We start from the raw sequence: 17,697 nt of genomic DNA, 5'->3' as shown, positions 1-17,697 counted from the left end.
CAGCAAATCCGCAGATTTTCCCCAAAATTAATGAACATGTTGTTTGTTTTTTTCAATGCGTTTTTTTGCTGGTAGAAAAACGCAACATGGGCACAAAAATTGTGGAATGCATTAAAATAATGAGTTGCTTAATGTAAGCATTTTTTAGCGGAAAATCACCGAAAAAATGCTAAAAAAAGCTACAAATCCTGAACGTGGGCACATAGTGCATTTTGTTTGAAGGCCTGAGCAAGAAAGCATCTCTGCCTTTTTTCTGGTGTTTTTAGGAGTCCGAATAAGGGAAGAACATCCGGTGTCTCCTGTGTCATCTCCACCGGTCGGATCTCAGGGTCTCGGCTCATTGCTGGAGCTGCATATTCACAGCTTCTCCCATATGGTCTAGCGGTCAGGAGGATTCCTGGTTTTCACCCAGGCGGCCCGGGGTTCTACTCCCGGTATGGGAAGGTGACTCCTTTTATTTTTGCTGTTTCCTTATTACTGTTACAGTCAGAATCTTATTGATCAGTCAATAATGCACATGTAATTATATGATAGAAATGTTCAGTGTTCTGTGACCCATAAACCTGGAGATGACGGCAGGAGAACTGCAGGACACGAGCCTTCGATAGCTCAGCTGGTAGAGCGGAGGACTGTAGTGGAGCACAGACATCCTTAGGTCACTGGTTCGATTCTGGTTCGAAGGACATTTTATATTACTTATTAGTAGAATTATCTACAGGACTAATCCGCCACATTACTGATGGGGTCACATTAGCACAAATTTCATTTTCCGTGTCGATACCTCTTCCTTCTCACTCTTCTGATGTGGGGCTTCTATTATGGTAATTACGGTTCCTAATTCACGGCAGCGCGGATCATCCAGACAGCAGTCGCCTTCTCTGATCATTTTCCTCTAGAATTGATCGTGGTTACAGGTAATGGTCTAATAATAAACTCGACATCTGGGCGCTGCTGTGTGTGGACAGGAAGGTCAAGGAAGATGTCCTGGGAAACAGCGAGAACTGGTGAAATGTCTGTGATCTACATCAGCGGCAGGATCAGCAGAGAGATCTCATCTACCAGTAGAGGTTTCTTCGTGGTCGTCCTTCTCTGTGCAGTGAGAACGTCCCTCCTGTCTCTGACCCAGAAAAGATAAATATCTTTGTACCTTGTTAGCCATTAGATAAAAATATGTGATTCTTCAGATGTTGTGTTAGTCTGTGCCTGATGAAGAGACCTGTGTAGCCTCGAAAGCTGCAATTTGTTACCATCTTCTCGTATCAACCACTGCGGACTCTCAATTCTAAATCTGTTCCTCCTGTCTCTGGGAATCATTATTACAGCAGAGATATGTTTTCTTTTGAGCTCAGATCAACCCACTTAGTCGCTGTCTACCTAATCAAGGACTATCACTGGATAACTACGAGGTCTGCCTTTAACCCCTTCCTGACATCCGACGTACTATCCCGTCGAGGTGGGGTGGGCCCGTATGACCGCCGACGGGATAGTACGTCATAGCCGATCGGCCGCGCTCACGGGGGGAGCGCGGCCGATCGCGGCCGGGTGTCGGCTGCATATCGCAGCTGACATCCGGCACTATGTGCCAGGAGCGGTCACGGACCGCTCCCGGCACATTAACCCCCGGCACACCGCGATCAAACATGATCGCGATGTGCCGGCGGTGCAGGGAAGCATCGCGCAGGGAGGGGGCTCCCTGCGGGCTTCCCTGAGCCCCCCGCAGCAACGCGATGTGATCGCGTTGCTGCGAGGGTCTTACCTCCCTCCCTGCCTGCTCCAGACCCGGATCCAAGATGGCCGCGGATCCGGGTCCTGCAGGGAGGGAGGTGGCTTCACAGAAGCCTGCTCAGAGCAGGCACTGTGAAGCAGCCTGCACTTCTCGCAGATCGGTGATCTGTCAGAGTGCTATGCAAACTGGCAGATCACCGATCTGTATTGTCCCCCCCTGGGGCAAAGTAAAAAAGTAAAAAAAAATTTTTCCAAATGTGTAAAAAAAAATAAAAAAAAATATTCCAAAATAATGAAAAAAAAATATATATATTATTCCCATAAATACATTTCTTTATCTAAATAAAAAAAAAAAACAATAAAAGTACACATATTTAGTATCGCCGCGTCCGTAACGACCCCACCTATAAAACTGCCCCACTAGTTAACCCCTTCAGTAAACACCGTAAGAAAAAAAAAAAAAAAAACGAGGCAAAAAACAACGCTTTATTACCATACCGCCGAACAAAAAGTGGAATAACACGCGATCAAAAAGACTGATATAAATATCCATGGTACCGCTGAAAACGTCATCTTGTCCCGCAAAAAACAAGCCGCCATACAGCATCATCAGCAAAAAAATAAAAAAGTTATAGTCCTGAGAAAAAAGCGATACCAAAATAATTATTTTTTCTATAAAATAGTTTTTATCGTATAAAAGCGCCAAAACATAAAAAAATGATATAAATGAGATATCGCTGTAATCGTACTGACCCGAAGAATAAAACTGCTTTATCAATTTTACCAAACGCGGAACGGTATAAACGCCTCTCCCAAAAGAAATTCATGAATAGCTGGTTTTTGGTCATTCTGCCTCACAAAAATCGGAATAAAAAGCGATCAAAAACGGTCACGTGTCCGAAAATGTTACCAATAAAAACGTCAACTCGTCCCGCAAAAAACAAGACCTCACATGACTCTGGAGCAAAATGTGGAAAAATGATAGCTCTCAAAATGTGGAGACGCAAAAACTTTTTTGCTATAAAAAGCGTCGCTGGTTTCACACTTGCGTTTTTGTCTGCAGCGTTTTTTGCACAAAAAAAGCATGCGTTTTTTCCCTATATTTAACATTGAAAACGCATGCGGTTTTTTTGTACGCGTTTGGTCGCGTTTTCAAACGCATGCGTTTTTTTTCTGCATGCGTTCATTTTCAGAAATACAACCTGCAGTATTTTCTTGCGTTTTTAAGCACATGCGTTTGTTTGCGTTAAAAACGCATGCATTTTTTCGAAAAAAAAACAGAAAACACACTGAAAAGCCACACACCACCATCAAGGTGATAAAGAGATCCAAACCCTAACCCTAACTCTACCCCTAACCTCACCCCTAACCGTTTAATGAACATTTTCTGACAGTCATAGTGCCACGTATTTCAGTGCCACGTATTTCAGTGCCACGTATTTCAGTGCCACGTATTTCAGTGCCACGTGTTTCAGTGCCACGTGTTTCAGTGCCACGTATTTCAGTGCCACGTATCACGTATTTCAGTGCCACGTATCACGTATTTCAGTGCCACATATTTTAGTACCACGTATTTCAGTTGCACGTATTTCAGTGCCACGTATTTCAGTGCCACGTATTTCAGTGCCACGTATCACGTATTTCAGTGCCACGTGTTTCAGTGCCACGTATTTAAGTGCCACGTATCACATATTTCAGTGCCACGTATTTAAGTGCCACGTATTTAAGTGCCACGTATTTCAGTGCCACGTATTTCAGTGCCACGTATTTCAGTGCCATGTATTTCAGTGCCACGTATTTAAGTGCCACGTATCACATATTTAAGTGCCACGTATTTAAGTGCCACGTATTTCAGTGCCACGTATTTCAGTGCCACGTATTTCAGTGCCACGTATCACGTATTTCAGTGCCACGTGTTTCAGTGCCACGTATTTAAGTGCCACGTATCACATATTTAAGTGCCACGTATTTCAGTGCCACGTATTTCAGTGCCACGTATTTCAGTGCCACGTATTTCAGTGCCACGTATCACGTATTTCAGTGCCACGTGTTTCAGTGCCACGTATTTAAGTGCCACGTATCACATATTTAAGTGCCACGTATTTCAGTGCCACGTATTTCAGTGCCACGTATTTCAGTGCCACGTATTTCAGTGCCACGTATTTCAGTCACGTTTAGGGTTAGGGTTAGGGGTAGGGTTAGGGCTAGGGTTGGAGGTAAAGTTAGGGTTGGGGCTAAAGTTAGGGTTGGGGCTAAAGTTAGGGTTGGGGCTAAAGTTAGGGTTAGGGTTTGGATTACATTTACGTTTGGATTAGGGTTGGGATTAGAATTATGGGTGTGTCAGGGCTAGGGGTGTGGTTAGGGTTACCGTTGGGATTAGGGTTAGGGGTGTGTTTGGGTTAGGGTTTCAGGTAGAATTGGGGAGTTTCCACTGTCCAGGCACATCAGGGGCTCTCCAAGCGCGACATGGCGTCCAATCTCAATTCCAGCCAATTCTGCATTGAAAAAGTAAAACAGTGCTCCTTCCCTTCCGAGCTCTCCCGTGCGCCCAAAAAGGGGTTTACCCCAACATATGTGTTATCAGCGTACTCGGGACAAATTGAACAACAACTTCTGGGGTCCAAGCTCTCTTGTTATCCTTAGGAAAATAAAAATTTGGGGGGCTAAAAATCATTTTTGTGGGAAAAAAAAGATGTTTTATTTTCACGGCTCTGCGTTATAAACTGTAGTGAAACACTTGGGGGTTCAAAGTTCTCACAACACATCTAGATAAGTTCCTTGGGAGGTCTAGTTTCCAATATGGGGTCACTTGTGGGGGGTTTGTACTGTTTGGGTACATCAGGGGCTCTGCAAATGCAACGTGACGACTGCAGACCAATCCATTTAAGGCTGCATTCCAAATGGCGCTCCTTCCCTTCCGAGCTCTGTCATGCACCCAAACAGTGGTTCCCCCCCACATATGGGGTATCAGCGTACTCAGGACAAATTGGACAACAACTTTGGGGGTCCAATTTATCCTGTTACCCTTGTGAAAATACAAAACTGGGGGCTAAAAAATCATTTTTGTGAAAAAAAAAAAGAATTTTTATTTTCACGGATTTGCGCTATAAACTTTAGTGAAACACTTGGGGGTTCAAAGTTCTCAAAACACATCTAGATAAGTTCCTTGGGAGGTCTAGTTTCCAATATGGGGTCACTTGTGGGGGGTTTGTACTGTTTGGGTACATCAGGGGCTCTGCAAATGCAACGTGACGGCTGCTGACCAATCCATTTAAGTCTGCATTCCAAATGGCGCTCCTTCCCTTCCGAGCTCTGTCATGCGCCCAAACAGTGGTTCCCCCCCACATATGGGGTATCAGCGTACTCAGGACAAATTGGACAACAAATTTTGGGGTCCAATTTATTCTGTTACCCTTGTAAAAATACAAAGCTGGGGGCTAAAAAATCATTTTTGAGAAAAAAAAAAAAAATTATTTTCACGGCTCTGCGTTATAATCTGTAGTGAAACACTTGGGGGTTCAAAGCTCTCAAAACACATCTAGATAAGTTCCTTAGGGGGTCTACTTTCCAAAATGGTGTCACTTGTAGGGAGTTTCAATGTTTAGGCACATCAGGGGCTCTCCAAACGCAACATGGCGTCCCATCTCAATTCCAGTCAATTTTGCATTGAAAAGTCAAATGGCGCTCCTTCCCTTCCAAGCTCTGCCATGCGCCCAAACAATGGTTTACACCCACATATGGGGTATCAGCGTACTCAGGACAAATTGCACAACATTTTTTGGGGTCCAATTTCTTCTCTTACCCTTGGGAAAATAAAAAATTGGGGGCAAAAAGATCATTTTTATGAAAAAATATGATTTTTTATTTTTACGGCTCTGCATTATAAACTTCTGTGAAGCACTTGGTGGGTCAAAGTGCTCACCACACATCTAGATAAGTTCCTTAGGGGGTCTACTTTCCAAAATGGTGTCACTTGTAGGGAGTTTCAATGTTTAGGCACATCAGGGGCTCTCCAAACGCAACATGGCGTCCCATCTCAATTCCAGTCAATTTTGCATTGAAAAGTCAAATGGCGCTCCTTCCCTTCCAAGCTCTGCCATGCGCCCAAACAATGGTTTACACCCACATATGGGGTATCAGCGTACTCAGGACAAATTGCACAACATTGTTTGGGGTCCAATTTCTTCTCTTACCCTTGGGAAAATAAAAAATTGGGGGCGAAAAGATCATTTTTGTGAAAAAATATGATTTTTTATTTTTACGGCTCTGCATTATAAACTTCTGTGAAGCACTTGGTGGGTCAAAGTGCTCACCACACATCTAGATAAGTTCCTTAGGGGGTCTACTTTCCAAAATGGTGTCACTTGTAGGGAGTTTCAATGTTTAGGCACATCAGGAGCTCTCCAAACGCAACATGGCGTCCCATCTCAATTCCAGTCAATTTTGCATTGAAAAGTCAAATGGCGCTCCTTCACTTCCAAGCTCTGCCATGCGCCCAAACAATGGTTTACACCCACATATGGGGTATCAGCGTACTCAGGACAAATTGCACAACATTTTTTGGGGTCCAATTTCTTCTCTTACCCTTGGGAAAATAAAAAATTGGGGGCAAAAAGATCATTTTTATGAAAAAATATGATTTTTTATTTTTACGGCTCTGCATTATAAACTTCTGTGAAGCACTTGGTGGGTCAAAGTGCTCACCACACATCTAGATAAGTTCCTTAGGGGGTCTACTTTCCAAAATGGTGTCACTTGTAGGGAGTTTCAATGTTTAGGCACATCAGGGGCTCTCCAAACGCAACATGGCGTCCCATCTCAATTCCAGTCAATTTTGCATTGAAAAGTCAAATGGCGCTCCTTCCCTTCCAAGCTCTGCCATGCGCCCAAACAATGGTTTACACCCACATATGGGGTATCAGCGTACTCAGGACAAATTGCACAACATTGTTTGGGGTCCAATTTCTTCTCTTACCCTTGGGAAAATAAAAAATTGGGGGCGAAAAGATCATTTTTGTGAAAAAATATGATTTTTTATTTTTACGGCTCTGCATTATAAACTTCTGTGAAGCACTTGGTGGGTCAAAGTGCTCACCACACATCTAGATAAGTTCCTTAGGGGGTCTACTTTCCAAAATGGTGTCACTTGTAGGGAGTTTCAATGTTTAGGCACATCAGGAGCTCTCCAAACGCAACATGGCGTCCCATCTCAATTCCAGTCAATTTTGCATTGAAAAGTCAAATGGCGCTCCTTCACTTCCAAGCTCTGCCATGCGCCCAAACAATGGTTTACACCCACATATGGGGTATCAGCGTACTCAGGACAAATTGCACAACATTTTTTGGGGTCCAATTTCTTCTCTTACCCTTGGGAAAATAAAAAATTGGGGGCAAAAAGATCATTTTTATGAAAAAATATGATTTTTTATTTTTACGGCTCTGCATTATAAACTTCTGTGAAGCACTTGGTGGGTCAAAGTGCTCACCACACATCTAGATAAGTTCCTTAGGGGGTCTACTTTCCAAAATGGTGTCACTTGTAGGGAGTTTCAATGTTTAGGCACATCAGGGGCTCTCCAAACGCAACATGGCGTCCCATCTCAATTCCAGTCAATTTTGCATTGAAAAGTCAAATGGCGCTCCTTCCCTTCCAAGCTCTGCCATGCGCCCAAACAATGGTTTACACCCACATATGGGGTATCAGCGTACTCAGGACAAATTGCACAACATTTTTTGGGGTCCAATTTCTTCTCTTACCCTTGGGAAAATAAAAAATTGAGGGCGAAAAGATCATTTTTGTGAAAAAATATGATTTTTTATTTTTACGGCTCTGCATTATAAACTTCTGTGAAGCACTTGGTGGGTCAAAGTGCTCACCACACATCTAGATAAGTTCCTTAGGGGGTCTACTTTCCAAAATGGTGTCACTTGTAGGGAGTTTCAATGTTTAGGCACATCAGGAGCTCTCCAAACGCAACATGGCGTCCCATCTCAATTCCAGTCAATTTTGCATTGAAAAGTCAAATGGCGCTCCTTCACTTCCAAGCTCTGCCATGCGCCCAAACAATGGTTTACACCCACATATGGGGTATCAGCGTACTCAGGACAAATTGCACAACATTTTTTGGGGTCCAATTTCTTCTCTTACCCTTGGGAAAATAAAAAATTGGGGGCGAAAAGATCATTTTTGTGAAAAAATATCATTTTTTATTTTTACGGCTCTGCATTATAAACTTCTGTGAAGCACTTGGTGGGTCAAAGTGCTCACCACACATCAAGATAAGTTCCTTAGGGGGTCTACTTTCCAAAATGGTGTCACTTGTAGGGGGTTTCAGTGTTTAGGCACATCAGGGGCTCTCCAAACGCAACATGGCGTCCCATCTCAATTCCAGTCAATTTTGCATTGAAAAGTCAAATGGCGCTCCTTTCCTTCCGAGCTCTGCCATACGCCCAAACAGTGGTTTACCCCCACATATGGGGTATCAGCGTACTCAGGACAAATTGTACAACAACTTTGGGGGTCCATTTTCTCCTGTTACCCTTGGTAAAATAAAACAAATTGGAGCTGAAATAAATTTTGTGTGAAAAAAAGTTAAATGTTCATTTTTATTTAAACATTCCAAAAATTCCTGTGAAACACCTGAAGGGTTAATAAACTTCTTGAATGTGGTTTTGAGCACCTTGAGGGGTGCAGTTTTTAGAATGGTGTCACACTTGAGTATTTTCTATCATATAGACCCCTCAAAATGACTTCAAATGAGATGTGGTCCCTAAAAAAAAATGGTGTTGTAAAAATGAGAAATTGCTGGTCAACTTTTAACCCTTATAACTCCGTCACAAAAAAAAATTTTGGTTCCAAAATTGTACTGATGTAAAGTAGACATGTGGGAAATGTTACTTATTAAGTATTTTGCGTGACATATGTCTGTGATTTAAGGGCATAAAAATTCAAAGTTGGAAAATTGCAAAATTTTCAAAATTTTCGCCAAATTTCCATTTTTTTCACAAATAAACTCAAGTTATATCAAAGAAATTTTACCACTAACATGAAGTACAATATGTCACGAGAAAACAATGTCAGAATCGCCAAGATCCGTCAAAGCGTTCCAGAGTTATAGCCTCATAAAGGGACAGTGGTCAGAATTGTAAAAATTGGCCCGGTCATTAACGTGCAAACCACCCTTGGGGGTGAAGGGGTTAAAGAGCCCCTGATGTGCCTAAACTGTGGAAACCCTCCACAAATGACCCCATTTTGGAAACTAGACCCCTTAAGGAATTGATCTAGATGTGTGGGGAGCACCTTGAACTCACAGGTGCTACACTGAATTTTTTAAAGATGAGCCGAGTAAGCAAAAAATCATATTTCCCACAAAAATGTTGCATTAGCCCCATATTTTATTATGTTTATAAGGGTAACAGGAAAAATTGCACCATAAAATTTGTTCTGAAATTATCATATGTGGTGGAAAACTTGTCTGGGCGCACGGCAGGGCTTGTTAGGGAAGGAGCGCCATTTGACTCTTTGAATGCAAATTTAGCTGGATTCATTAGCGTCCACCATGTCGGGTTTGGAGAGCCCCAGAGCCTACAATTCTCTATTACTCAGTAACGTCTTTATTGTCTGCATTTTTCCCCACTTATTTGTTAAATGGTGTGGACTATGTTGACGACATAGAAATAAACATTAACATTATTTGTCATAAATCTACTCTGGTTGCCTACAAATAAGTGATGGCTGATAAATTACACGACACAGACCAGAAGGCAGACAGTAATTAGACTTCGACTCTGAGCATCCAACACTACAAGCAGAGTGGCGCAGCGGAAGCGTGCTGGGCCCATAACCCAGAGGTCGATGGATCGAAACCATCCTCTGCTAAACGGTTGTGTTTTATACTCTACATTATTACATTTCATCTAAATGCTTCTGTCAACAGCAAACCCTTTTGGCTCAAAAATACTGGTTAAAACCCTGAATCCCAGTTCAACTCGTGCCAAAGGACCAGAAGGCCTTTACGACCTCTCAGCATTTTCCATAAACAAACAAACCATAAAAGGTCAGTGGTTTTCCTTGGGATTGTGCTATATCACAACTTTTTTCTACAAACTATGCAAGTTTTTTCACTGTCCCCAGTTTGATTCTCCATGTACATAGAAAGGGTTTGCTAGAAAGTTGCTCGACTGTATTTGTAGGTCACCAATCAAGTTGTAGACTCCTTAAGGGTATGTGTCCACGTTCAGGATTGCATCAGGATTTGGTCAGGATTTTACATCAGTATTTGTAAGCCAAAACCAGGAGTGGAACAATTAGAGGAAAAGTATAATAGAAACATATGCTCCACTTCTGTATTTATCACCCACTCCTGGTTTTGGCTTACAAATACTGATGTAAAATCCTGACCAAATCCTGATGCAATCCTGAACGTGGACACATACCCTAAATGTTTTTCAAGTATGGGAAAATGGAATCCACACTTTAAAAAAAAGCACACGTCATATGTGACTGTATATGAAAATTGTGCCCTGGTGTGATGTGAAACTGACGACAGGTTTTACAGGTTTGGGGGATTAGCTTAAGTGGTAGAGCGCTCGCTTAGCATGCGACAGGTAGCGTGATCGATGCCCGCATTCTCCAATACTACCATTGGATTCCTTTTTCACAGAGTTGAATGAATCATTTTTACCACCTGCTCATGGCACCCACGGCCAAACCTAGGAGGCTTTCGACAGTGGCCAAAACAATCCTTCGATAGCTCAGCTGGTAGAGCGGAGGACTCTATCTCTAAATTAGCAATCCTTAGGTCGCTGGTTCAATTCTGGCTCGAAGGAAGTTTTGTTTATCTTATCTCATCCAGAAAGTTTTTCTCCAGTTTGCCTCGTGAATTCAAAACATCGTCAGCAAAATGGCTTTTACTTGAGAGAGATGCTCAGCACCAATGCAAAAACTTCTTCAACCGTGCAACGTCTCTGGGTGGACTGCAAAAGGGTGCGACGTCTCTGAGTGGACTCGAATCACCAACCTTTCGGTTAACAGCCGAATGCGCTAACCGATTGCGCCACAGAGACAGCTACACAATCTGCTAGCACCTGAAGACAAAATAACGGCAATTACAGCTCCATGCACATGAGTCGCTAAGGACTGATGGTGACTATAGATCCTCTGGTTCAAGGAACGACACATCGGAATATTATGAATTTCCTCTACATTAAAATGTTTCCAGAATTATTAGGATTCCTGTGCATTATGATCACTCAGACAATGTTCTGTGAGGTTTGAATATTTATTTTTCAATTTCTTCTGCTGGATGACATTAGGTTTTCACCAGGCAATCTTGGTTACAACTTTGGAGGAAAAAGAAATAAAATTGACTGCATTTTTGAGATATCCTGTTAGTGGCCCCTGAAAGCTCGGACCTTGTAAATTACTTTCCAACTCTTTAGTTGATTTACCGGATATGAACCTATAGATGGCACTAAAGAGGTGGATTACTTCTCATATAATCACACAGAAATTGATTTTCACAACAGATCCATCTGTCATGTAGAAAGGACAGGTGTTGTCCATCCACCGACCACAGTCATGTATGTTTAACGGCCTATCAAAATTTTGTTCACTTAATTTTTCAAGAAAAAAAAAAGGCTCACGTAGTCGGCAGGATTTGAACCTGCGCGGGGAGACCCCAATGGATTTCTAGTCCATCGCCTTAACCACTCGGCCACGACTACAGCTGTTTGCATTTTGTGGGGTCACCGGCTTATTATCTGCACACAGTGGTCACTATTCTGAGAAGGAGACAACATTAGTGTCATCACCCAACTACATAATGTGCACAAAGAAAGAGACATCGATCCTCTACATGAGATCATGCTGGCACCCCCCTCTGGTGACATCTGGGATTAGAGTCCTCCTGGGGATCTGATAGTTTTTCAGTCTTTTGTCATGTTATGTAAGTAATGGCCGTACAATGTCGGTGCAGTCACCACTCGGGGCCATTACTCAGCTGTTGTAGACCTCTGCAAGTAAGACCTTGTATTTCTCCAGTGATCGTCCTCTCTTACTGCAATGGGGAGTAACTTCGGTAACAATTAGTGATGAGCGAGCATACTCGGTAATGCTCGGTACTCACCCGAGCATTTCCGGGAATGTTCAGCGGGAATTTGGGTCCCTACCCTGAATGTTTGGCGCTCTTCAGAGCACTAATCAACATGCAGGGATTGTCTCCATGCACTGTAATGCCGCAGCCATGTTGGTTGTGGCCTTACAGTGATTGACTGGCCGCACAGCTTCATCAGTTCTATATCAGACCTGGTGCTGCCTTGCTCATCACACGTAGCTCTGAAATTTCCAGCGTAGGGAGAGGTACTGAAGCGATAGGGATGGAATAGGTGGGGTATCAGTTATTGTGGGTATACCATTGTTGAATCCACAAATCCAAATAAACCAACAGTCCTTCTAAGGACTAATTATGGGGTATATAGACATCAGTGATAGGTAGGCAGGCAGTGTATGTGGCATACTTTATTGCATAGAGCAAGAGGATCTATTGTGGCATTTCAGGGCTCCATTGAATTTTTTGTTGTTGTGTGTTAGTTTAGTTATTTACACCAGTTTGCTTAAAAAAGGTGTTACATTCAGGCCTGATATTTTAAACTGTGGTTTTCCAGCATACGGATCACAGTTCGCTCCAAAGTCAGTCATTTGTAGTGAACGTGCAAAATATTGCAGTCCATTTAAACTGGGCAAGGAAAGTAGCAGGGGACAGGGAAGTGGATGTGATGGTGATGGTGCATGCAGAGGGCAAGGCCGAGGACGTGGGCAAGGTGAAATTGGCCCACAATATACACCCACATCTTCTCACTCAACCATCCTGTCACAATTACTAGGGGACCGCAGCAGCACACCACTATTGAACCCAGAGTTGAGGTGCGAGACTCGTGTGAGTTTATCGCTAGTGTGACCTTGGCATTAAACGCAATATCTGTTTAATTAACCCCTTCCTGACATCCGACGTACTATCCCGTCGAGGTGGGGTGGGCCCGTATGACCGCCGACGGGATAGTACGTCATACGCGATCAGCGGCGCTCACGGGGGGAGCGCCGCCGATCGCGGCCGGGTGTCAGCTGATTATCACAGCTGACATCCGGCACTATGTGCCAGGAGCGGTCACGGACCGCCCCCGGCACTTTAACCCCCGGCACACCGCGATCAAACATGATCGCGATGTGCCGGCGGTGCAGGGAAGCATCGCGCAGGGAGGGGGCTCCCTGCGGGCTTCCCTGAGCCCCCCGCAGCAACGCGATGTGATCGCGTTGCTGCGAGGGTCTTACCTCCCTCCCTGCAGCTCCCAGACCCGGATCCAAGATGGCCGCGGATCCGGGTCCTGCAGGGAGGGAGGTGGCTTCACAGACGCCTGCTCAGAGCAGGCACTGTGAAGCAGCCTGCACTTTCCTCAGATCGGTGATCTGTCAGAGTGCTATGCAAACTGACAGATCACCGATCTGTATTGTCCCCCCCTGGGGCAAAGTAAAAAAGTTAAAAAAAAATTTTTCCAAATGTGTAAAAAAAAAAAAAAAAAATATTCCAAAATAATGAAAAATAAAAAAAAATATTATTCCCATAAATACATTTCTTTATCTAAATAAAATTAAAAAAACAATAAAAGTACACATATTTAGTATCGCCGCGTCCGTAACGACCCAGCCTATAAAACTGCCCCACTAGTTAACCCCTTCAGTAAACACCGTAAGAAAAAAAAAAAAAAAACGAGGCAAAAAACAACGCTTTATTACCATACCGCCGAACAAAAAGTGGAATAACACGCGATCAAAAAGACGGATATAAATAACCATGGTACCGCTGAAAACGTCATCTTGTCCCGCAAAAAACAAGCCGCCATACAGCATCATCAGCAAAAAAATAAAAAAGTTATAGTCCTGAGAATAAAGCGATACCAAAATAATTATTTTTTCTATAAAATAGTTTTTATCGTATAAAAGCGCCAAAACATAAAAAAATTATATAAATGAGATATCGCTGTAATCGTACTGACCCGACGAATAAAACTGCTTTATCAATTTTACCAAACGCGGAACGGTATAAACGCCTCTCCCAAAAGAAATTCATGAATAGCTGGTTTTTGGTCATTCTGCCTCACAAAAATCGGAATAAAAAGTGATCAAAAATGGTCACGTGTCCGAAAATGTTACCAATAAAAACGTCAACTCGTCCCACAAAAAACAAGACCTCACATGACTCTGTGGACCAAAATGTGGAAAAATTATAGGTCTCAAAATGTGGAGACGCAAAAACTTTTTTGCTATAAAAAGCGTCTTTTAGGCTGGTTTCACACTTGCGTTTTTATCTGCATGCGTTTTTTAAAAAAACGCATGTGTGAAAAAACGCATGTAAACGTGGTAAAACGCATGCGTTTTTAGACGCATGCGTTTTTATAGAAAAACACAAGAAAACAAACAAAAAAAAAAAACCCTACCCCTAACCCTACCCCTAACCTGAAATACGTGGCACTAAAATATACGTTTATATACGTATATAAGTGCCACGATATTTCAGTGGCCACGTATATAAGTGCCACGTATATAAGTGCCACGTATATAAGTGCCACGTATATAAGTGCCACGTATATAAGTGCCACGTATATAAGTGCCACGTATATAAGTGCCACGTATATAAGTGCCACGTACTTACGTGCCACGTACTTACGTGCCACGTACTTACGTGCCACGTACTTACGTGCCACGTACTTACGTGCCACGTACTTACGTGCCACGTATTTACGTGCCACGTATTTACGTGCCACGTATTTACGTGCCACGTATTTACGTGCCACGTATTTACGTGCCACGTACTTAAGTGCCACGTATTTACGTGCCACGATATTTCAGTGCCACGTATAACCACATAGTTATAGTATTTATAGTACGTGGCACTGAAATACGTGGCACTGAAATATCGTGGCACTGAAACACGTGGCACTGAAACACGTGGCACTGAAACACGTGGCACTTAAATACGTGGCACTTAAATATGTGGCACTTAAATACGTGGCACTTAAATACGTGGCACTTATGACTGTCAGAAAATGTTCATTAAACGGTTAGAGGTGAGGTTAGGGGTAGGGTTAGGGTTACCGTTGGGATTAGGGTTAGGGGTGTGTTTGGGTTAGGGTTTCAGGTAGAATTGGGGAGTTTCCACTGTTCAGGCACATCAGGGGCTCTCCAAACGCGACATGGCGTCCGATCTCAATTCCAGCCAATTCTGCGTTGAAAAAGTAAAACAGTGCTCCTTCCCTTCCGAGCTCTCCCGTGCGTCCAAAAAGGGGTTTACCCCAACATATGGGTTATCAGCGTACTCGGGACAAATTGAACAACAACTTCTGGGGTCCAAGTTCTCTTGTTATCCTTGGGAAAATAAAAATTTGGGGGGCTAAAAATCATTTTTGTGGGAAAAAAATATGTTTTATTTTCACGGCTCTGCGTTGTAAACTGTAGTGAAACACTTGGGGGTTCAAAGTTCTCACAACACATCTAGATAAGTTCCTTGGGAGGTCTAGTTTCCAATATGGGGTCACTTGTGGGGGGTTTGTACTGTTTGGGTACATCAGGGGCTCTGCAAATGCAACGTGACGCCTGCAGACCAATCCATTTAAGGCTGCATTCCAAATGGCGCTCCTTCCCTTCCGAGCTCTGTCATGTGCCCAAACAGTGGTTACCCCCCACATAGGGGGTATCAGCGTACTCAGGACAAATTGGACAACAACTTGTAGGGTCCAATTTATTCTGTTACCCTTGTAAAAATACAAAGCTGGGGGCTAAAAAATCATTTTTGTGAAAAAAAAAAAGAATTTTTATTTTCACGGCTTTGCGTTACAAACTGTAGTGAAACACTTGGGGGTTCAAAGTTCTCACAACACATCTAGATAAGTTCCTTGGGAGGTCTAGTTTCCAATATGGGGTCACTTGTGGGGGGTTTGTACTGTTTGGGTACATCAGGGGCTCTGCAAATGCAACGTGACGCCTGCAGACCAATCCATTTAAGGCTGCATTCCAAATGGCGCTCCTTCCCTTCCGAGCTCTGTCATGTGCCCAAACAGTGGTTACCCCCCACATAGGGGGTATCAGCGTACTCAGGACAAATTGGACAACAACTTGTAGGGTCCAATTTATTCTGTTACCCTTGTAAAAATACAAAGCTGGGGGCTAAAAAATCATTTTTGTGAAAAAAAAAAAGAATTTTTATTTTCACGGCTTTGCGTTACAAACTGTAGTGAAACACTTGGGGGTTCAAAGTTCTCACAACACATCTAGATAAGTTCCTTGGGAGGTCTAGTTTCCAATATGGGGTCACTTGTGGGGGGTTTGTACTGTTTGGGTACATCAGGGGCTCTGCAAATGCAACGTGACGCCTGCAGACCAATCCATTTAAGTCTGCATTCCAAATGGCACTCCTTCCCTTCCGAGCTCTGTCATGTGCCCAAACAGTGGTTACCCCCCACATAGGGGGTATCAGCGTACTCGGGACAAATTGGAAAACAACTTTTAGGGTCCAATTTATTCTGTTACCCTTGTAAAAATACAAAGCTGGGGGCTAAAAAATCATTTTTGTGAAAAAAAAAAGAATTTTTATTTTCACGGCTTTGCGTTACAAACTGTAGTGAAACACTTGGGGGTTCAAAGTTCTCACAACACATCTAGATAAGTTCCTTGGGAGGTCTAGTTTCCAATATGGGGTCACTTGTGGGGGGTTTGTACTGTTTGGGTACATCAGGGGCTCTGCAAATGCAACGTGACGCCTGCAGACCAATCCATTTAAGTCTGCATTCCAAATGGCGCTCCTTCCCTTCCGAGCTCTGTCATGCGCCCAAACAGTGGTTACCCTCCATATATGGGGTATCAGCGTACTCAGGACAAATTGGACAACAACTTTTGGGGTCCAGTTTATTCTGTTACTCTTGTAAAAATACAAAAGCTGGGGGCTAAAAAATCATTTTTGTGAAAAAAAAAAAGAATTTTTATTTTCACGGCTCTGCGTTATAATCTGTAGTGAAACACTTGGGGGTGCAAAGCTCTCAAAACACATCTAGATAAGTTCCTTAGGGGGTCTAATTTCCAAAATGGTGTCATTTGTGGGGGGTTTCAATGTTTAGGCACATCAGGGGCTCTCCAAACGCAACATGGCGTCCCATCTCAATTCCAGTCAATTTTGCATTGAAAAGTCAAATGGCGCTCCTTCCCTTCCAAGCTCTGCCATGCGCCCAAACAGTGGTTTACCCCAACATATGGGGTATCTGCGTACTCAGGACAAATTGCACAACATTTTTTGGGGACCAATTTCTTCTCTTACCCTTGGGAAAATAAAAAATTGGGGGCGAAAAGATCATTTTTGTGAAAAAATATGATTTTTTATTTTTACGGCTCTGCATTATAAACTTCTGTGAAGCACTTGGTGGGTCAAAGTGCTCACCACACATCTAGATAAGTTCCTTAGGGGGTCTACTTTCCAAAATGGTGTCACTTGTAGGGGGTTTCAATGTTTAGGCACATCAGGGGCTCTCCAAACGCAACATGGCGTCCCATCTCAATTCCAGTCAATTTTGCATTGAAAAGTCAAATGGCGCTCCTTCCCTTCCAAGCTCTGCCATGCGCCCAAACAGTGGTTTACCCCAACATATGGGGTATCTGCGTACTCAGGACAAATTGCACAACATTTTTTGGGGACCAATTTCTTCTCTTACCCTTGGGAAAATAAAAAATTGGGGGCGAAAAGATCATTTTTGTGAAAAAATATGATTTTTTATTTTTACGGCTCTGCATTATAAACTTCTGTGAAGCACTTGGTGGGTCAAAGTGCTCACCACACATCTAGATAAGTTCCTTAGGGGGTCTACTTTCCAAAATGGTGTCACTTGTAGGGGGTTTCAATGTTTAGGCACATCAGGGGCTCTCCAAACGCA

The 17,697-nt window shown here is 43.1% G+C and overlaps 1 non-coding gene across 1 annotated transcript; it reads right to left on the bottom strand.

Moving 5' to 3' along the window:
* Positions 1–11,369: 11,369 nt before the first annotated feature.
* Positions 11,370–11,451, bottom strand: TRNAS-AGA (transfer RNA serine (anticodon AGA)). The gene has a single exon. It is a non-coding gene; the product is annotated as a tRNA-Ser (tRNA).
* Positions 11,452–17,697: the final 6,246 nt, after the last annotated feature.

The sequence above is a fragment of the Ranitomeya variabilis genome, chromosome 2 (assembly GCF_051348905.1).
Source record: "Ranitomeya variabilis isolate aRanVar5 chromosome 2, aRanVar5.hap1, whole genome shotgun sequence".
Lineage (NCBI taxonomy): Eukaryota > Metazoa > Chordata > Amphibia > Anura > Dendrobatidae > Ranitomeya > Ranitomeya variabilis.
The sequence above is the reverse complement of the archived record's forward strand: the minus strand, read 5'-3'. Positions and strand labels throughout refer to the sequence as shown.